This window comes from Tamandua tetradactyla, chromosome 2 (genome assembly GCF_023851605.1).
Source record: "Tamandua tetradactyla isolate mTamTet1 chromosome 2, mTamTet1.pri, whole genome shotgun sequence".
NCBI lineage: Eukaryota > Metazoa > Chordata > Mammalia > Pilosa > Myrmecophagidae > Tamandua > Tamandua tetradactyla.
Genome location: NC_135328.1, coordinates 171499177 through 171517947, shown reverse-complemented (window position 1 = coordinate 171517947; position 18771 = coordinate 171499177). Strand labels below are relative to the sequence as shown.

Genomic DNA, 18771 nt, shown 5'->3' with positions numbered 1-18771 from the left:
GTCCCTCAAGACCTAGGAACTCAATGTACCTGCATAAGAAGGATGATTTATCAGAACAACAAAGAACACCCTCGAGTCCTCATAGGCAGGCTACCTAGTACAGAATGACAGGAATTTCCAAGAACCACACCGTCCCTGGGGCATAACTCAAAGGGAAAACCAAAAGCTAAGTGTAGAGCAAGTATTTAAATACATACACATACCAAAAACAAAAACTCTGACAAAACAACCAACACGCTAAACAGAAGGTATCAGAAAGAAATTTGAAGTCTTTGGTGTACTGGGCATTGCCATGAGAGAAATAAATCTAAAATCCAAGACAGCTCAAAATTCAATGAACTCAAACCCCTCACTAAAGTCTTAGCATACAGAAAGACATGCCTATTTCCATTTCCAAGCATAAAACCTTAGCCTCTACTACCCTACATAAGATATCAAGCTTTCAGTCAAAAACCGCAAAGCATACCAAAACACAAAAAAAACCCACATTTTCAAGTGACAAGCAATCATCAGAAATGGACTCAGATATGATACAGATGTTAGAACTGACCGGGAATTTTAAATGACTATATTAATAACTTAAAGGTTCTCATGGAAAACAATGGACAACACCTAAGACTGAGTGAGTAATTTCAACAGTGATGGAAACTATGCAAGAAATTAAAACAGAGTAACAGAGATGAAGAATTTCTTCCACAGGCTCATGAGAAGTGACACAGTAGAGGAAAGAATCAATGAACTTGAAAATTGATCTAAAGAAATTACTCAAATTGAAAAATAAAGATGGTGAGGGAAAAAAATAGCAGGGCACCCAGGAACTGAAGAACAAAATCAAACCATTTATGTATACTTAAACGCAAGTAGAAGGAGAAGAAAGAAAAAAGTAGAAAACAATAATGACCAAGAATTTTCAGAACCCACAGATCTATAATACTGGAATATAATGTTGTAAGGCCATTATATATACTACAGGTAAAATATTATCTAATTTGAACGTAGACTCTGATTGATTAAAGATTATATTATAAAGTCTAAGGCAACTAACTGAAAAATATTTTTATGAGGTATAACAATCGCAAGTGAATAGAAATTAAATTAGTGGGCAAAATTTTCATGTTAAACAGGATTTTTGCACAGCATCATAATATTTTCCTCCAAGATATTTAATAATTACAAAGTGAAAATTAGTAACATTACAGTAGAGAAACCTGGGAGACACTACCTTAAGTAAGTGTCAATGTTAACATCACCAATGATAAGACAAAATCGACATCACACATCTGTTACACCAAAAAAGGGGATAACATCAAATCTGTGGCATTGCCAACAGTGTATAAACTCAATATATAATAAGAAAAAAAAACAAATGCAAACTGAGTTAGAGTGTACAATTTATCTGACCAGTACTAATCAAAAGTGTCAAGGTCATAAAAGAAAGAAGGATTGAGGAATTATCATAGATTCCAAAGGAAAGAGGAGACATGAGCACTAAATGGAGTATGGATCTTAGACAGGATTGTAAACTAGAAAAAGTACATTACTTTAGAATCTAGTGACATTCAAATAAGATTAATAGTTACTAAAAGTTTTAAAGTAACTAATAAAAAAGTTAATAGTATTGCTCCAATAATGCTACAGTACTATTGTATTAAAGTAATAGTATTGTACTAAAATTTACCTGCAGTATTGTAACAATTGTATTGTGGTTATGTAAGATGTTAACCCTAGGGAAACCTATTGAAGGGTATTTGAGAACTCTGTGCACTATTTTGCAACACTTCTGTAGTTCTTTATCATTTTCAGATATTCTCATATTCTAAACATGCTGTTATCATTCATTTTTAAAATATTCACTCTGTGTAGTAAATCAATTGCTAAAAATAAATAAATAAGATTCCAAAATTTAAATCTAGAATTTGTGAAAGTGCTATTGGACTTTCCATGCTCATAAAAAAAAAAACAGACCTCTGTCTATAGACACTACTGATATGGAATAAAAATAAATGATAGGGGGAACAAATGCTAAAATAAATTTAGTTTAAATGCTAGTGATCAATGAAAGCAAGGGGAAAGGGGTATGGTAGGTATAATCTTTTTTTTTTCTTTCCTGTGTTCATTTTATTTCTTTTTCTATTGTCTTTTTATTTCTTTTTCTGAATTAATGCAAATGTTCTAAGAAATGATGAATATGCAACTAAGTGATGATATTGTGAATTACTGATTATGTATGTTCTTTTATTTTGTTTCTTTATTTTTTTAATTAATAAATAAATTAAAAAAAAAGAATATAGACACTACTGGCCTCTCGAGAACTATATCTCATCTTTGGCATTAAGAGAATTATAATAACAGTGTTAAAAAAGAAAAGTCAAAATGTCAACATGTTGGTAACAAAGTAACACTACATCAGTGCTACCCAAATATCTACTACCGATATCTACCATATAGTTAGCAATGATTTATTTAAGATATCATATAGCCCTTCTGTTTCTCAAGCTGTATCTATGAACCAAAGTATACATTCATCAATAAAGCCCTTTTTTACATCTTTAGTTGGAAGTCATTGAGATCTTTCAACATTCACTACACACTTACTTTAAAAGTATAATCATTGTTAAGTGGTGTGTGCATCTATGTGTGTATGTGTGTGTTTTGGGCGAGGGGTAAAGGAAACATGATAGCAGAAGTTAAGTGTAAAAAGCTTAGTACTGGGCGGACAGTGGTGGCACAGTGGCAGAGTTCTCACCTGCCATGCCAGAGACCCAGGTTCAATTCCCGGTGCCTGCCTATGCAAAAACACAAACAAACAAAAACAGTTTAGTACCACAATAAGGGCCACAAAGCTTCAGAAACAGCTGTCCCTACTGAGGAAAGAGGCTGTTAAGGAACAGATCATAACAGAAGCGTTCAAAGAACTCCACTGTTCGGTTTCCTGCAACTAAAATGAGTATCAACAAAACACAGTAAATCTTAGCATACCTTAGTATTTGGGGAACTAAGTTTACCATTATTTACCATGTAAAGAGATTTTAAAGTTTGGCAATGCTGTTGTCTTTTGTTTTAATGAAATACAGAAAGTATGCATTTGCCAGAAATACAATGAAGCAGTACATGAGAACACCAGAAATAAAAATGCCTACAAAGATTAAATAAAATACAGAAACAAACTAAAACCAGGACCATTTGGATTAGAAGAAAATGAATAAAATGAGAAGGTATAAGAATATAAATTTTTGTATGTGAACATTTTAATTAACATTTTACTTAAAGACAGTAGAAGTATAGCTAAAATCTTTAAAGAACTTTGTATTACTATTAAGTAGCTAATTTTAAAAAACTACCAGTATTACTATATAAATTATAAAAATTGTAATTTTAACATCTTAATATATATTTTAAAATTTTTTACTTTTCCAAGCACACACTGATTGTCAGCTGATCTTTGAAACCTACAGAGAAGTACAAGTTATCACATTTACAGGTGTGCTAAACCAGACTTCACTGTAATATTCTGTTTAACTTCCAGTAACAGAAATAAATAACAGTTGACATGTTAAAAATAAGCCCATTTTAAAAATCAAGGTAACTTTGTAGGTATAGCAACCTTTAAAAAATATCAAGACCATATCAAATGTGAATTGAGCAATTTTAAAAAGTCAAACAATTTAAATTTTTATTTTCTTTTAATGTCCAAGTTATAAATAGCATGTTCTGCCTCTTTCAAAATTTGCATCATTTCCTGCTGGTTGGTTAATACACTACATTTTTATTAAGTCTTAAAGACTCCGAACTTTTGTTGACCATAAAGGGGGAGATGTTAAGTCACATAGTAAAATAATCTAGAACTAGATTATATTTTAAGGAAAAGTGATACAACATGTACAGCAAAACCCAACATAAAATAAGCAGGGCCAAGTTCTGCAAGGGTAAAAAATGTGGACTTCAAACAGTTTTGATTTGATAATGTGTACCAATGTGAGTTTAGTAAACTGAGAATTTCAAGCTTGTATGAATGTAGGTTGTCCTTTGAAAGACATAAAAATTTCCTTCATATCCATTTAATTCCACTTTAGTAGCGGTGGTCTTTTTATCACCCTAAGTTTTCAGAAGCCAGAACTAATGAAAAATTTTAAATAGGTTAGGTTATATAATGGACTTCTCGGGGGGTAGAATGACACCAGAAATAAATAGGAAATTTTTTAAAGATTTTTATGACACGATTAGAAAAAAATGCAAAAGAAAGGATTTAGTGACTTGTGAAAAGTGTTTCTCAAAAGATCAAGAAGGGGGCGGGCCGCGGTGGCTCAGCGGGCAAGAGTGCTTGCCTGCCATGCCGGAGGACCCCGGTTCGATTCCCGGCCCCAGCCCATGTAAAAAACAAACAAACAAACAAAATATAATAAAAAATAAGAAAATGTTTCCCTTTCTTCCTCCCTTCCTTCCTTCCATCCTTCCTTCCTTCTCTTTCTTAAAAAAAAAAAAAAAAAAAAAAAAAAAAAAGATCAAGAAGGAGAGAGAATCTAAATTTCATTAGTGGGGCACTGAAAACAATGTTATCCTTTCCCTTCAGTGCATGGGTTAACTTCCCTCTTTCCTCAAATTTTATATTTGCCAGGTAAGGAAGACTGATATCACCAAGAGTCAAGTCTGAACTGCTTAAAAGACTTTCAAACATTCAAATGATGGAGAAAGAAAACAGACCTGAAAATGAGCTTGTTAATAATAATAAAATCAATTAGTCAAACAAGTACTTATTAAGCAACTACCATGCGTCAAAGATAAAATTAATAAGAAATAAAATTATTTTCCTCTAGGATCTTAGCATCTACCTGAAAACAAAGCATAAACATTTTCAGTGTAAAGCACCACCAGATGTTTATGACAAAAGCTCTTTCACTTGCCAGTGGGAGTTCATTGTAAATGGTAAGAAGAAAAAGTTGTTTAGAGAAGACTAGCACACTGGGTAAGTTTGTCTGTTTAATAAACAAACTTAAGTCATGATTTTAAAGTTATGAAAATTATTTATGGTCTGACAAACCTGGGTTCAAAATCACATTTTAATCTCTAATCAGTGGTGTGGCCTTTGGACAGTTAACTTTATTAATCCTGTTTACGTAACTATAAAATAGAAATAATACCCTTACCACTTCTGGGGATTGCTGTGAGAATTAAATTAAATAATGCAGGTTGATTGCTTGACATGATGCCTAGCACAAAGCAGATACTCATAAAAGAAGAGAGGACAGAAGGTGGGATGATGGTCAGGTTAAGAACTGGGAAACTGAAAGTTTGTAGAATAATGGGCTTATTGCCCATAAAGGGCAAGGAAAGCAAAGAAGGCTTGTTCAATGGAGGGAAAATTGATATTATAAAATATTCCTTCACAGTAGCTTCCCTTTGTCATAGGAAAAAATTTGTGCATATATAAGTCAGTTTCTGATGGCCTTGATGAAGGGCAGTGATCAATGCCTGACTGCTTTCTAACTATGAAAGACTGACCATGTCATCAATTAGAGTAGTTTTTTCATAAAACTGCAGGTGTTCATAATATCACATAAATAGAAAAACAGTACATATTCAGAGAACTCTACAGTCAAATCCTGAGCATAATAAAATATACTGTTTTAAGAAATTTTAAGATTATCCTTAAGATTCATTTCTTTAAAAATTAAGTGTTTTAAAAGCTAATCAAATAGTATTTAAGTTAATGTTTAATATTTAGAATTTGAGAAACTCTGATATCTATATTTATAGATATAGGATAAGATGCTAGACCAAAGATTTGCTTTTACAGTAATAATTTTGAATTTTAATGGATTAAACATGCTAATTAAAAGATATAAATTGGGTACACAGGTAATTCAGTGGTAGAAAACCTGCCTTTCCTGTTTCATGCAGGAGACTCAGGTTCAATTCCCGGACCATGCACCCAAAAAAAAAAAAAAAGATATAAACTGACAGAACAGATTAAATAATATGATCTATCTATATGCTGCTCACAAGATATTTATCTTAGACCCAAGAATACAAACAGAAATTGAAAAGATGGAAACAGATATTCTATGTAAGCTGAAAGCACAAGTAGCTGTAGTAATATTAGATAAAACAAATTTTAAATGTCATGATAGCATAAGAGATAAGATGTTTTTATTTGTAAAAACATTTATATCTTTATATTTTTCTTGAAATCAAAAACTTGAAAATGTTCAGTACACAGGTCATTACTACTGCGAAGCTGATGTTTCTAATAACTTTCTACTTGATATTTTGACAATGTATATAGTTTTGATAGCTGATCAAATGTTATTTAAATTAGTGTTTAATGTTTAAAATTTAAGAAACATTGATATCTCTATCTATAGATTTTTTTCCTTGTTGGCCTTAATTTTAAATAGGTTTATATAAGTTAGTGTACAAACACAGACTTTACAATCATTATGGTTTGTTTGGAATGCCAAAAACTAAAGTATACAATAAAGAAAAAACATTAAAAAAAGTGGTAGAATAAAAATGTCTCAAAGTATCTCAATGAATCTTAAAATGAGACAGGTTATATACATGATAATTTTCCTTGGTTCTTACTGTTCTAGTGCATATGACATTAAGTCTCTAGTGCAGAATCAACTTTGAGGACTAGAAATCCAGTGGTGATCCAGAGATATGCAGGCTAGCCTGTTTTATTTTTGCTTTACAACCACTCTGAACTGAGTCATTCTTCAACAAAACAGCTATGTTAGCTTAGGCAGCAAAACAGAGCAGAAATTGAGTACAAAGTTCAAAAATCATTTCCTAAAAGTATAGAGTACTTAAAAAAATATAAAGAGCACTTATAAGGCAGTATGGCTAGGCTAATATTTATTTTTACTTTATTTCACTTCGCATTCTTTTCCTGGACCTGATAGAGCTTACTGGAAATTCTAACTTACTGAAGAAGTTTCATAATACAGACCTTCTGTGAAATAACTGGCATAGCATCTTGGCCTGTCAATATCTTTCTAATAAAGTTATTAAAATTATTAAATAAAATAGGATACATACAAGTGTTTCAGCTAACAAAGTACTACTAAATCATTAGTTTATACTACTATCATAATTGACTGCTTATCATAGAATCTTAACAGATACTTCACGTATCAAAACAGCTTGAGAATAATCTAGTCCAAATTCCTTACTGTACATGAGGAGGCTGAGAAGGAAGTAACTTTGCCAAGGCCACAGTCAATAAATTAATGATAAGAAGTTTGAAATGCCAGGGCACTTAAAATTTAAGGTTAACGCAATGTGTTTACCAATAGTTATAGCTGCCTAACATTGTGATTAGTCAAAATCAACACAAATCATGCAAACCAAATTCTTCTATAATGAAAACAGAAAGTAGAGTAGTAGGTCAATTCTGAAGCCCAACTTACAAAATGTAATGATCATGAAAGAAGGTTGTCCTTTGGAAGGAGAGTTTAACCCATTGCTAATACTTCTTCCTTATGTATTCATCTTTTGAGATAAAATGTGAAAAGACTCACCTTCAAGGAAGGAAATGCTGAATGAAGAGAAAAACGACAATAGTCTGAGGTAAGACATAGGGAGAGCACTACAGGGTTCATGTCAAGTGAAACAGTAGGTGGACACGCTTACCAAAAGTACATTATTTTGTTTTCAAAATTTTAGCATATATAACCCAACTGCAAGTTGCACTAAAAAAACAGAGTCAATTGTGGGGTATTTAAATAAAACATAGGGTTCAAATGCACTGCTTTGTGGACAGCTACCTGTAATAACGCAAGATTGGGAAATAACGTGCAAGGTTGGAGAAATGGCCAATGACTGGAAATCCTGGGACTGAGCTATTCCTTCACGGAGAATATATTCTGCATGCCTAAATTAATAAAATAGCCAAAATATTTTCAATTACTATTTACTCAGGAACTTATTCCCCATTCTTGATTATAATATGTAAGGATAAGAGATCACGTTTTACCAATTTTTCTGTACATTTCTCAAAGACAGAGACTATAATATAGTTACAACTTTTAAGTCCCTGCTACATCTAGTGTAAGTCTGAGCACACTATACACACCTGATACTGCAACGAATTTTTTTACTTTGATTGTTTATTTAAGTTCGTCAGAATTGATTTTGGTGACTGACTCACATTCTTTTACACTTCACTAGCAAAATGTGCACAAAAACAATGGAAAGATGTCCAAGTGATATGTAACAGAAATTAAAAATATAGACACATTCCACATTAAAAAATTAAATTATGCAAACGGCTATAGGGCCTGCAAAATGCAGGACAGTAAATAAATAATAATGTTATATACAGAAGCACAAATATAACGTACCAGTAAAATGTAGAGGACACCAAATAAAAAACTCAGTGATCCTAAAAAGTGAACTACTAATGGGTGATTCAAAAAAAAAAAAGTTTCATTTTAAAAGCTTATGACATACAAGTGTGCTAAGGAGTGATGTCATAGGTAATGTATGACATCCCCTAGAAAAAGTCTCCTCTCTGAAACAAAATAAAAGGCTAAATCTTATTTCCTTGGAATTCTGAAAGACAATAGAGATTGGAGAAAGACTCCATAAACACTGAAGCAATGGGGGACGGGGAGTAGGAGATCTGCAAACCAGACCTCCCAAACCAGACCCTTCCCCCTCACTCTGTACCATGCAGTTCAGGAGTTGCACAGGGACAGCACAGCCCAGGGACCTCATGTCATGGATTCACACCATAGAGCCCCTCACAACAGCAAGTTAAAACCGCATACATATCCAGGCACAGGGAAGCCAAGTCTGCAGAAACCAAAGGAGAAACCAGAGGCCAGCAAGCAAGTATATACAAAAGGATCCCCAGGAAATAAAAGAGACTGTGGCTGAACTGTTAGCAAGAAGAGGTACTCAAACTAAATCTATTCTATGATTGCTGGATTACCTAAATGAAAAAAAGGACTCTTGGAATATCAGGATATTCTAACAAGAAATAATCAAAGGACAGATACTGTATGATTCCATTATTATGACTCCAGTAAAGCGTACAGTATTTTGGAGCAGCTAAAAGAAAAAATCTGAGGTGAGGGAATAGCAGCCTATGACAAACTCTGGGACCTGTTATATAGCTTCTTGTCGAAGTGTGCTTTGAAATTTATTGCTTTTCTCTTTCTTTTATATATTTTATATCTATAAATTTATATATATATTATATTTTACAACAAAAAAATGATAAAAAACTATAGGCAACTACAGTAACATTAGATAAAATAAATTTCTGAAATAAAAAATTTGAAAATGTTTAGTAACATTAGTCACTATTATAGCAAAGTTGATATTTGTAATAACTTTTTATTTGATATTTTGAGAACACACACAGTTTTGATAGCTAATCAAATGGTATTCAAGAGTGTTTAACATTTCGAATATAAGAAACTCTGATATCTGTATCTATAGATTTTTTTCTTTTCTTGCTTTAACTTTTTTTTTATGAATCCAAAACCACTGATTTATCATGACGTTTGATCCATTTCCCTTTCAGATTCTATAGGAAATAAAAAGTGAAGTTACAAACAAAAAAATACAATAGTACTGATATTTATATTTACCCATGTCACTACCTTTACCAGAGATCTTTATTTCTTCATGTGGCTTTTTAAACTGTTTAGTGTTCTTTCCTTTCAACCTGCAGGACTCCCCTTATCACATTCTGTAGGGCTGGTCTAGTGGCAGCAAAATCCCTCAACTTTTGTTTATCTGAGAATGGCCTTTTTTTTTTCTTTTTTTTTTTTTTACAGCCAGATGCCGGAGAACCCTGGAGTTCTTGGTTGGATGCTGGATAGCCCAGGAGTTCTAGCCTGGAAGCCATAGTGCACCAGGAATTCTCTGCTGGATACTGGGGAGCCTGGGGAATTCTTGGTGAAGTTGAGACCTTGACAACAGGCTGATGCCATGAAGGTTCTTGACTCAGCCTCAGGAATGAACTTGAGGACTAGTCAGTGTGCACCATTAGCCATTTTTGAAAGACAGTTTTGCCATTGTAGAATTTTTGGTTAGCAGTTTTTTGCTTTCAGCACTTCAAATTTGCCTTCCCACTGCCTTCTTGCCTCCAAGAAGGTTTCCTCTGAGAAACTGACTTATCTTGCTGAGGCTTCCTCGTATGAGATCTATTTCTTCTTTCACCTGGCTTTCAGAATTCTGTCTTTATCTTTGCTACTCAACAGCTTGATTATAATAAGGCATAGTGTGGGGCTATTTAGATTTATTCTGTTTGGGGTTTGTTGAGAATCTTGGAGTTGTATACTCAAGATTTAACACTGGTTAAATATGGGTAGTTTCAGTCATATTCATATTTCTATGAATATTCTCTCTGCTCCTTTCTTTCTTCTCCTTCTGGGACTCCTATAATGCATATGTTAGTATGATGGTGGCCAACAGGCTACTCGTACTCTGTTTACTTTTCATAATACATTCTACTTTTTGCTCCTGAGATTGAATGATTTCAATTGCCTTATTTCAGGTTCACTGGTTCTTTCTTCTGTCAGTTCCAATCTTCTGTTGAACCCTTCAGAGAATGTTTTTATTTTCTTACTGTGGTCTTCAGCTCTGTTTGGCAACATTCCTTAATTTCTATCTCTATACTGATATTTTCTTTGTGCTCATGTATCATTTTCCTAATCTCTTGCAGTTCTTCATTCATGATATTCTTTAGCTCTTTGAGCATTTTTAAAGGACTGTTATTTTAGTTTTTGTCTGGAATGTCCCAGGTCTGATCCTCCTCAGTAATGGTTTCTAGCTTCCTTGCTTTAATTTTAAATTTAATATGTTTATGAAACATATTGTACAGAAAGACGTTACACTGATTCTTAGAGATTCATTTAAATATGCCTACAGATAAGCTAAGATATCCATTTTAGGTGGTTAAGATTTTCATGTTAATTGTAAAAAATATTTGTGTCTTCATATTTTCCCGAAATCAGGAAATAGGTGACATAGGTCATAACTATAGCAACATAAGCATTTGTAATAATTTTCTACATATTTTGAGGACATTCACAGTTTTGACAGCTGAAATATTTAGAATGTAAGAACTCTGCTTTCTGAATTAGATTTTTTCCTTGTTGCCTTAATTTTAAATTGGCTTATGAAACTTACTGCATAACACAGGTTTTACAATGCCTGTATGAAAACTTTATTTAAATATACATATGGTTAAGCTAATTAAAGCATTCATTTTTGGTGGTTCTAAGTGTATTATATGTTTCATTAAATAAAAATATTTTTAAAAATTGTACTAGAATTTTTAGTACACACTAGAAATGAGTTTACCACAATTTTGACACATTAATATTTTAACCACAGTTCATTATAGGGTTAAATTAGAGATGGCTTTTTTTAGTATTCTTATTTCAAATTTTACTTAAAGAAAATACACTTCTTTCATAATCAAGAAAAGGCAATCAGACATATTTTCTTTTATAATAAAAGACTATATGCGTTAAAAAAAAAAAGAAGAAGAAGAAGAAGTAACCAGAGGCAGAAAAGCCTCAGAGAAATAAAAAGGAGTAAGCTGAACATTTGTAATGCAGGACAAGTCATAGAACCTAAAAGTGTAATGAAAAGGGGGCACTGAGTGAGTGAGAGAAGTTAAATATATCCTAAGAGCTGAGAGAAAATTCTGCCCAAAGACAAAAAGAACAGATCTGGATTCACAGAGAATGAACAGAGGAAAGCAAGCTTTCTCCTGGAGGTGAAACAATTGCAACCAAAATAGGCAATCTTAAAAGTTGTACAGCATTTCCAGGGTAAGAATCAGGTGCAAAAGACCTGAGAAAATCAAACACTTACCAACAGACTACTCTAAAAGTCCAGTATAAGTTGGACCGAACATCAAAGAAGAGCCTTAATACACAGCAAATCTTCAACTCTAGGCAAGAAAGAGAAACTGACATTCAGAGTCCACAGATCAAACCATCAGATAGATGCTCAAACATCAGTAAAAAATTACAAGCCATGCTAAGAAAACAGGAAAATATGGTTCAGTCATGGAAACACATTAAAACTTCAGAGGAATGAAGATGTAAGGCATGAAACTAGGTGAATGAACCTTAAGGACTGTGAAACAAAAAGACAAATAATATCATGCCTCACTCATATGGACTAATTATAGCATAAAAACTTGGTGAACTGAAGTCAAGAGCATGAGTTATCAGTTACAATATCAGGGTCTACTGTAAAGGGTCCTAGATTATAAGATCTTACAGCAGTCACATATATTTAGGAGTTATAACTGTTATTTCTAAATTTTGAAATACCGAGCCATTTGTATAAAACCTGGTTGCTCCCAGAAATTTCAGGTATTAATGTGACACCTGATACTCAGAGTCAGAGCTCTAAAGCCATGAAAGCCAGAACTATCCCCTACAGGAACTGTTTACAAAGCTGTAAAAGGGATCAGACTTCGACTAGAGATGTGAATGACAGCGATCTGGAAAGGACTAAGGCAGAGCAGAATAAAAGGCAAAGGGTGATACTGTCCATATTCCAAAACTTCAATTTCTATGTGAAACCAAAGGCAGGATCTTTTTTTGGTGTGGAATTTATATTTTGGGCAGTACATTACCTAATTTAATTTGTATGGTCAGTTTAGCTGAACACCATAAGTACATGGAATCTTGAATAGGGCATGAGATCTTGTTGGTTTCTCCAGGTTAGTATGATGCTCCGATATATCTCAGATAATTTTGGCAGTGAATAAAGAAGTATTTGCAAAGTCCCTTCGGGGGACTGGGGAGAAAAGAGGAAATATTTAACTTCCCCACTTGGAGCATTTCTGATATTCTCACATGCAGTGGGGGACAACCAAATCAATAAGCTGAGCCCTCAATCTTGGGGCTATGAAACTTATTCCTACAAAGGATAGGCTAAACCTACTTAAAATTAGGCCTAAGAGTCACCCAGAGAACCTCTTTCGTTGCTCAGATGTGGCCTCTCTCTCTAAGCCAACTTGGCAGGTGAACTCACTGCCTCTCCCCTATGTGGGATATGACTCCCAGGAGTGTAAATCTCCCTGGAAATGTAGGACAGAACTCCAGGGATGAGCCAGGTCTCAGCATCATAGGATTGAGAAAGCCTTCTTGACCAAAATGGGGAAGAGAGAAATGAGACAAAATAAAGTATCAGTGGCTGAGAGATTTCATATGGAGTCGAGAGGTTATCCTGGAAGTTATCTGAATGCATTACACAGATATTTTTTAGTTTTTGGTGCACTGGAGTGGGTGGAGGGAAGTACCTGTAACTGTCGAGCTGTGTTCCAGTAGCCTTGATTCTTCAAGACGACTGTATAAAGATATAACATTTACAATGTGACTGTGTGATTCTGAAAACTTTCAATCTATTGCTCCTTTTATCCAGGGTATGAACAGATGAGTAAAAAATATGGATATAAGTAAATAAATAAATAAATAATAGAGGGACAAAGGGTAAAATAAATCGGGTAGATGAAAATACCAGGGATCAATGAGAGGGAGGAATAAGGTGTACAGTATGTATGAGTTTTTTCTTTTTCTGGAGTGATGCAAATATTTTAAAAAATGATCATGGTGATAAATATACAACTATGCAATGATATTGTGAGCCACTGATTGTACATCATGTATAGAATGTATGTGTGTGAAGATTTATCAAAAAAATATTTTAAAAAGAATAAATACATAAATTGGGTAGACTGCAATACTAGTGGTCAATGAGAGGGAGGGATAAGGGGTGTGAGATGTATGAGTTTTTTCTTTTTTCTTTTTCTGGAGTGATACAAATGTTCTAAAAATTATTATGGTGATGAATATACAACAATGTGATGATACGGTGAACCACTGATTGTACACTATGTATGGGTTGTACAATAAAAATCATTGGTCTATCAATACAAATTGACCTGTAAATAAAAATACTACAATAAAAAAAACTTCAGAGGAGATACAAACTTTGGAACAACTAATCAAAAAAGATCCAACAAATATGTTAAATAAATACAAAGAAATGAAGCAAAACATGTCTAGAAATAATTAACGGAGGATAGAAAGCTAAAGGATTAAGAAGATGATGTGTAAGCAAAACAAAGAATTCAAAAGTTTAAAAAGAAACATAAAATATAATGCAAGTGTTCTAGTTTGCTAGCTGCCAGAATGCAACACACTAGAGACAGATTGGCTTTTAATAAAAGGGGATTTATTTTGTTGGTTCTTCAGAGGAAAGGCAGCTAACTTTCCACTGAGGTTTTTTTCTTACATGGAAGGCACTGGATGGTCTCTATTGGTCTTCTCTCCAGGCCCCTGGGTTCCAACAACTTTCCCCGGGGTAACTCCTTTCTGCATCTCCAAAGGCCTGGGCTGAGCTGCAAGTGCGGAGATGAGGAATGCCGAGCTGCTTAGGCCATGCTACGTTGCGCTCTCTTGTTTTAGCACCAGCCAATTAAGTCAAATGTCACTCATTGCAGTGGACACGCTTTCTAGCCGACTGCAGATGTCATTAGTAATAGATGAGATTCACGTACCATTGGCTTATGTCCGCAGCAACGAGACTAGGTATGCTCACCTGGCCAAGTTGACAACTGAATCTAACTAACACAGCAAGGCCACACATTGTACACTTTGGACAGATTGTATGTGAATATATCTTAATAAAACTGCTTTAAAAAATACATAAATACTGGGAATAAAAGGAACAACAAGGGAGATTAAAATTACAATAGAGGCACAGGACACCAGATATGAACAGGCAAAAGGAAGAATCAGTGCATTAGAAGAAAGGACAATCAAAATCATACACTCAGAAAAACAAATAGAGAAAAGAATACAAAAATTCAGCAGTGTCTCAGGGCATTAAGTGACAGCATGAGATGTATAAACATATGCGTCACGGGTATCCCAGGAGAAGAGAAGGGAAAAGGGCAGGAAGAATATTTGAGGAAACAGTGGGCCTAAATTTTCCTAACTCTTAAGAAGGAAATATGCATGTCTAAGAAAGGGAATGTACTCCAAACAGAATGAATCTAATAGACCTATTTCAAGACATATACCAATCAGAATGTAAAGTCCCCAAAATACAGAGAAAAGTAATCCATCACAGTCAAGGGATCCTCAATAAGACTAAGTCTTGATATCTGGTCAGAAACTATGGAGGTGAGAAGGTAGTGGTATGATACATTTAAGGTACTAAAAGAAAAAAACTGCCAGTTAAAAATCCTTTATCCGGCAAAATCTTCCTTCAAAAATAACAGGAAGTTTAAAATATTCACAGATAAACACAAACAGAGAGAGTTCATTAGCAAAAGACCTGCCCTATAACAACTGCTAAAGGAGTCTTTCATATTGAAAGGAAAAGACAGGAGAGAGTGGCTCGGAGCAGTTTGAAGAAATGATGATCTTCAGTAAAGATGACTAAATGGGTAAATACAATACCCTGTTAGCACTGTATCCTCAATATTCAACTACACTCTTTAATTTCTATAAGAGTCAGAATGCAAGTGGGCAAGGAAAAAAACATTTCCTGATAATGGACATGAATTATAAAGAAGTACAGAGGGACAAAACAACATAAAAAGGGTAAACAGAGGGATATAGGAACAGAAAACATATGCAATTGAAGTTAACTTTGTATCTTTTCAAATTACTTGGTTATACAATTAGATTATATAATACAAACCCCAGTGAAGCCACAAAGAAAGTATACAAAAAATATACAGAACAAAAACTGAGAGAGGAATTGGTCATACAGATCACAAAAGATCAAAAGGAGGGAGCAATAAAGAAGAAGAAAGACAAATGACATATAAAAACCAAAGGACAAAATGGTTGAAGTAACTATTGCTTTACAGTAATAACACTGAATGTTAATGGATTAAACTTCCAAAAAGACACATTGGCAAAATCGATAAAAAAGCAAATTCCATCTATGTTTTTTACAAGAGATTCACCTTACACCTAAAGACACAGATAGGTGTAAAGTAAAAGGACAGAAAAAGACAATCAATGAAGACAGTACACAAAAGAGAACTGAGGCAGCTGTACTAATACTGGAAAAAAAAACAGGTCAAAAGCTCTTCCAGGAGAGAAAGAAGGACACTATATACTAACAAAAGGGTCAATCCACAGAAGGACACTATATACTAATAAAAGGGTCAATCCACAAAAAGAAATAATATCCCTAAATATTTATGTACCTAACCACAATGACCCAAAACATATGAGGCAAACACTGGCAAAAATGAAGAGAAAAACTAACACAACAGCAATAATACTTGGCAGCTTCAACACACCAATCTCATCAATGGATGGAAGCTCTAGACAGAAGACAATAAGGAAACAGAAATTGAATAAAATGACAAATGAACTACACCTAACAGACGGAACCTAATATACGGAACACTGCAACCCCAATAAATGGATCATTCCACAGGACAGACCACATACTGAATGACAAAACAAGTCTCAATAAATTTTTAAAGACTGAAATTATACAAAGCATCTTCTCTGAAAATAACAGAATGAAACTGGAAATCAGTAACAGGCAAAGAACTGGAAAATCCGCAATTATATGGACGTTAAATAACATACTCTCAAACAATTAATGGGTCAAAGAAGGTATCACAGGGAAATTAGTATATACCTTGAGACAAATGAGAATGAGAAAACAACATACCAAACATTATGGGATGCAGCAAAGGCACTGATGAGGAGGAAATTTATACTCTTAAATGCTTACATTAAAAAAAGAAACAGTTAAAATCAAAGACATAACTACACACCTGGAATAAGCAGAGGAAACTAAATGCAAAGCAAGCAGAGGGAAAGATATGACAATGATTGGAGCAGAAATAAATGAAATTGAAAATAAAAACACAGTAGCATTAACAAAACCAAAAATTGGTTCTTTGAAAAGTTCAATAAAATTGTCACATCTATAGCTAGACTGACAAAAAAAAAAAAAAAGAAGCAAATCAAATCAGAAATGAGGCGGAGGACATTACTATTGACCCCACAGAAATAAAAAGGATCATAAAAAGATTCTATCAACAATTGTGTACCAACAAATTAGACAACTTAAATGGAATGGAGAGATTGCTAGGAACACAGTTAACAACCTACACTGACTCTAAAAAAACATAGAAGACCAATTCCAAGTAAAGAGACTGAAAAGGTCAAAAACCTCCCAAGAAAGAAAAGGTCAGGACAAGAGGGCCTCATGGGTGAAGTATACAAACCATTACAAGAGAATTAATACCAAAACTATTCAACCTATTCAAAAAAACTAAAGAGGAGGGAGTACTAGCTCATTCTACAAGGCCAGAATTACCCTAATACCAAAGCCAGATAAAGATACCACAAGAAAAGAAAATTACAAGCCAACTTCTATTATGAATATACATGCAAAAGGACTCAACAAAAGAGAAACAAATTGAAACAGACATCACACAAAATAACTTTACACCATGATCTCATAGGATTTATCCCAGGTAAGCCAGGCTGGTTCAACATAAACAAATCAGCATCTGACATGTGAGAGTTTACAGGCTTTAAGGACCCCAGGAGATCACGTTCTTAATGTTAATCTGGTCTTGCAAGTGTTAAACCTAATTGTGTGGGGGACCTTTTGATGAGGTTATTTCAGTGAAAGCATGCCCCACATCGGTTTTAATCCTTTTACTGGGGTCCTTTATAAGAGGATGAAATTCAAAGAAAAACATAGAACATAGAAAGAAAGGCCAGAAGCTCAGAGACAAAGGCACAGCAGCTGAAAGAGAAAGTCCTAACAGCCAGAAACTGAAAGCAATGAAACCGAAAAGAGAAAGAAGAGAGAACAGATGCTGCCATGTACCTTGCCATGTGACAGAGGAGTCCAGGATTGCTGGCAGTCTGTCTTCAGGAAGAAGGTAATATGTTATTTAGAACTGGACAATTTCATGGCCTCTGAACTACAAGCTTGCAAATGAATAAATGCCTATTGTAAAAGTTGACCCATTTTATGGTGCCTGCATTTCAGGAGCTTTAGTCAACTAAAACACCATGTTAACCGAACAAAGGGGAAAAACACAATAGGCTCTATTGATACAGAAAAGGCATTTAACAAAATCTAGGATCGTTTACTGATAAACTATTTAGAAAAACAGAACTAAAAGGACATTTCCTCAACCTGATAAACAGCATATGTGAAAAGCCCACTGTTAACATCAAACTCAATGGTCAAAGACTGAAAACTTTTCTTCTAAGACCTGGAATAAGACAAGGACATCCACTGTCACCACTGTTACTCAATACTGTACTGGAAGTTCTAGCCAGAGCAATTAGGGAAGAAATAAAAAGCATCCAGCTCAGAAAGAAAGAAGTAAAACTTTCAGTATTTGCAGAGAACATCATGCTATATATAGAAAGTCAAAAAAAATCTACAACAAAGCGAGGAGAGCTAATATATGAAATTAATCAAAATGACTTGGTGGAAGACCAACATGCAGAATTTCATAGTGTTTCTATATACTAGTCATGAGCAATCTAAGTAGGAAATCAAGGGGAAAAAAATCTATAATAGCAACTAAAAGAACCAAATATTTAGGAATAAATTTTTAAAAAGAGGAAAAGGAGTTGTAAGCCACAAAAAACTGCTAAAAGAAATCAAAGAAGACCTAAATAAATGGAAGGGTTTTCCATGCTCATGGATTGGAAGACTAAATATTAAGTCAATTATACAGAAAGCAATTTATACATTCAATGCATTCTCAACAAAATT

The 18771-nt window shown here is 33.9% G+C and overlaps 1 protein-coding gene across 6 annotated transcripts in view; it reads right to left on the bottom strand.

Moving 5' to 3' along the window:
* FAF1 (Fas associated factor 1) overlaps positions 1-18771 on the bottom strand; it is a 667255-nt gene that overhangs the window by 578531 nt on the left and 69953 nt on the right. For 2 of the 6 annotated variants that reach the window (XM_077149709.1, XM_077149706.1), the window contains one exon: positions 11839-11917. The exons of the other annotated variants lie outside the window; for them this stretch is intronic. The gene's annotated coding sequence lies outside the window, so the exon portion shown is untranslated. Of the gene's footprint in view, positions 1-11838; positions 11918-18771 lie in introns of those variants that run through there. 6 annotated transcript variants of the gene reach the window in all.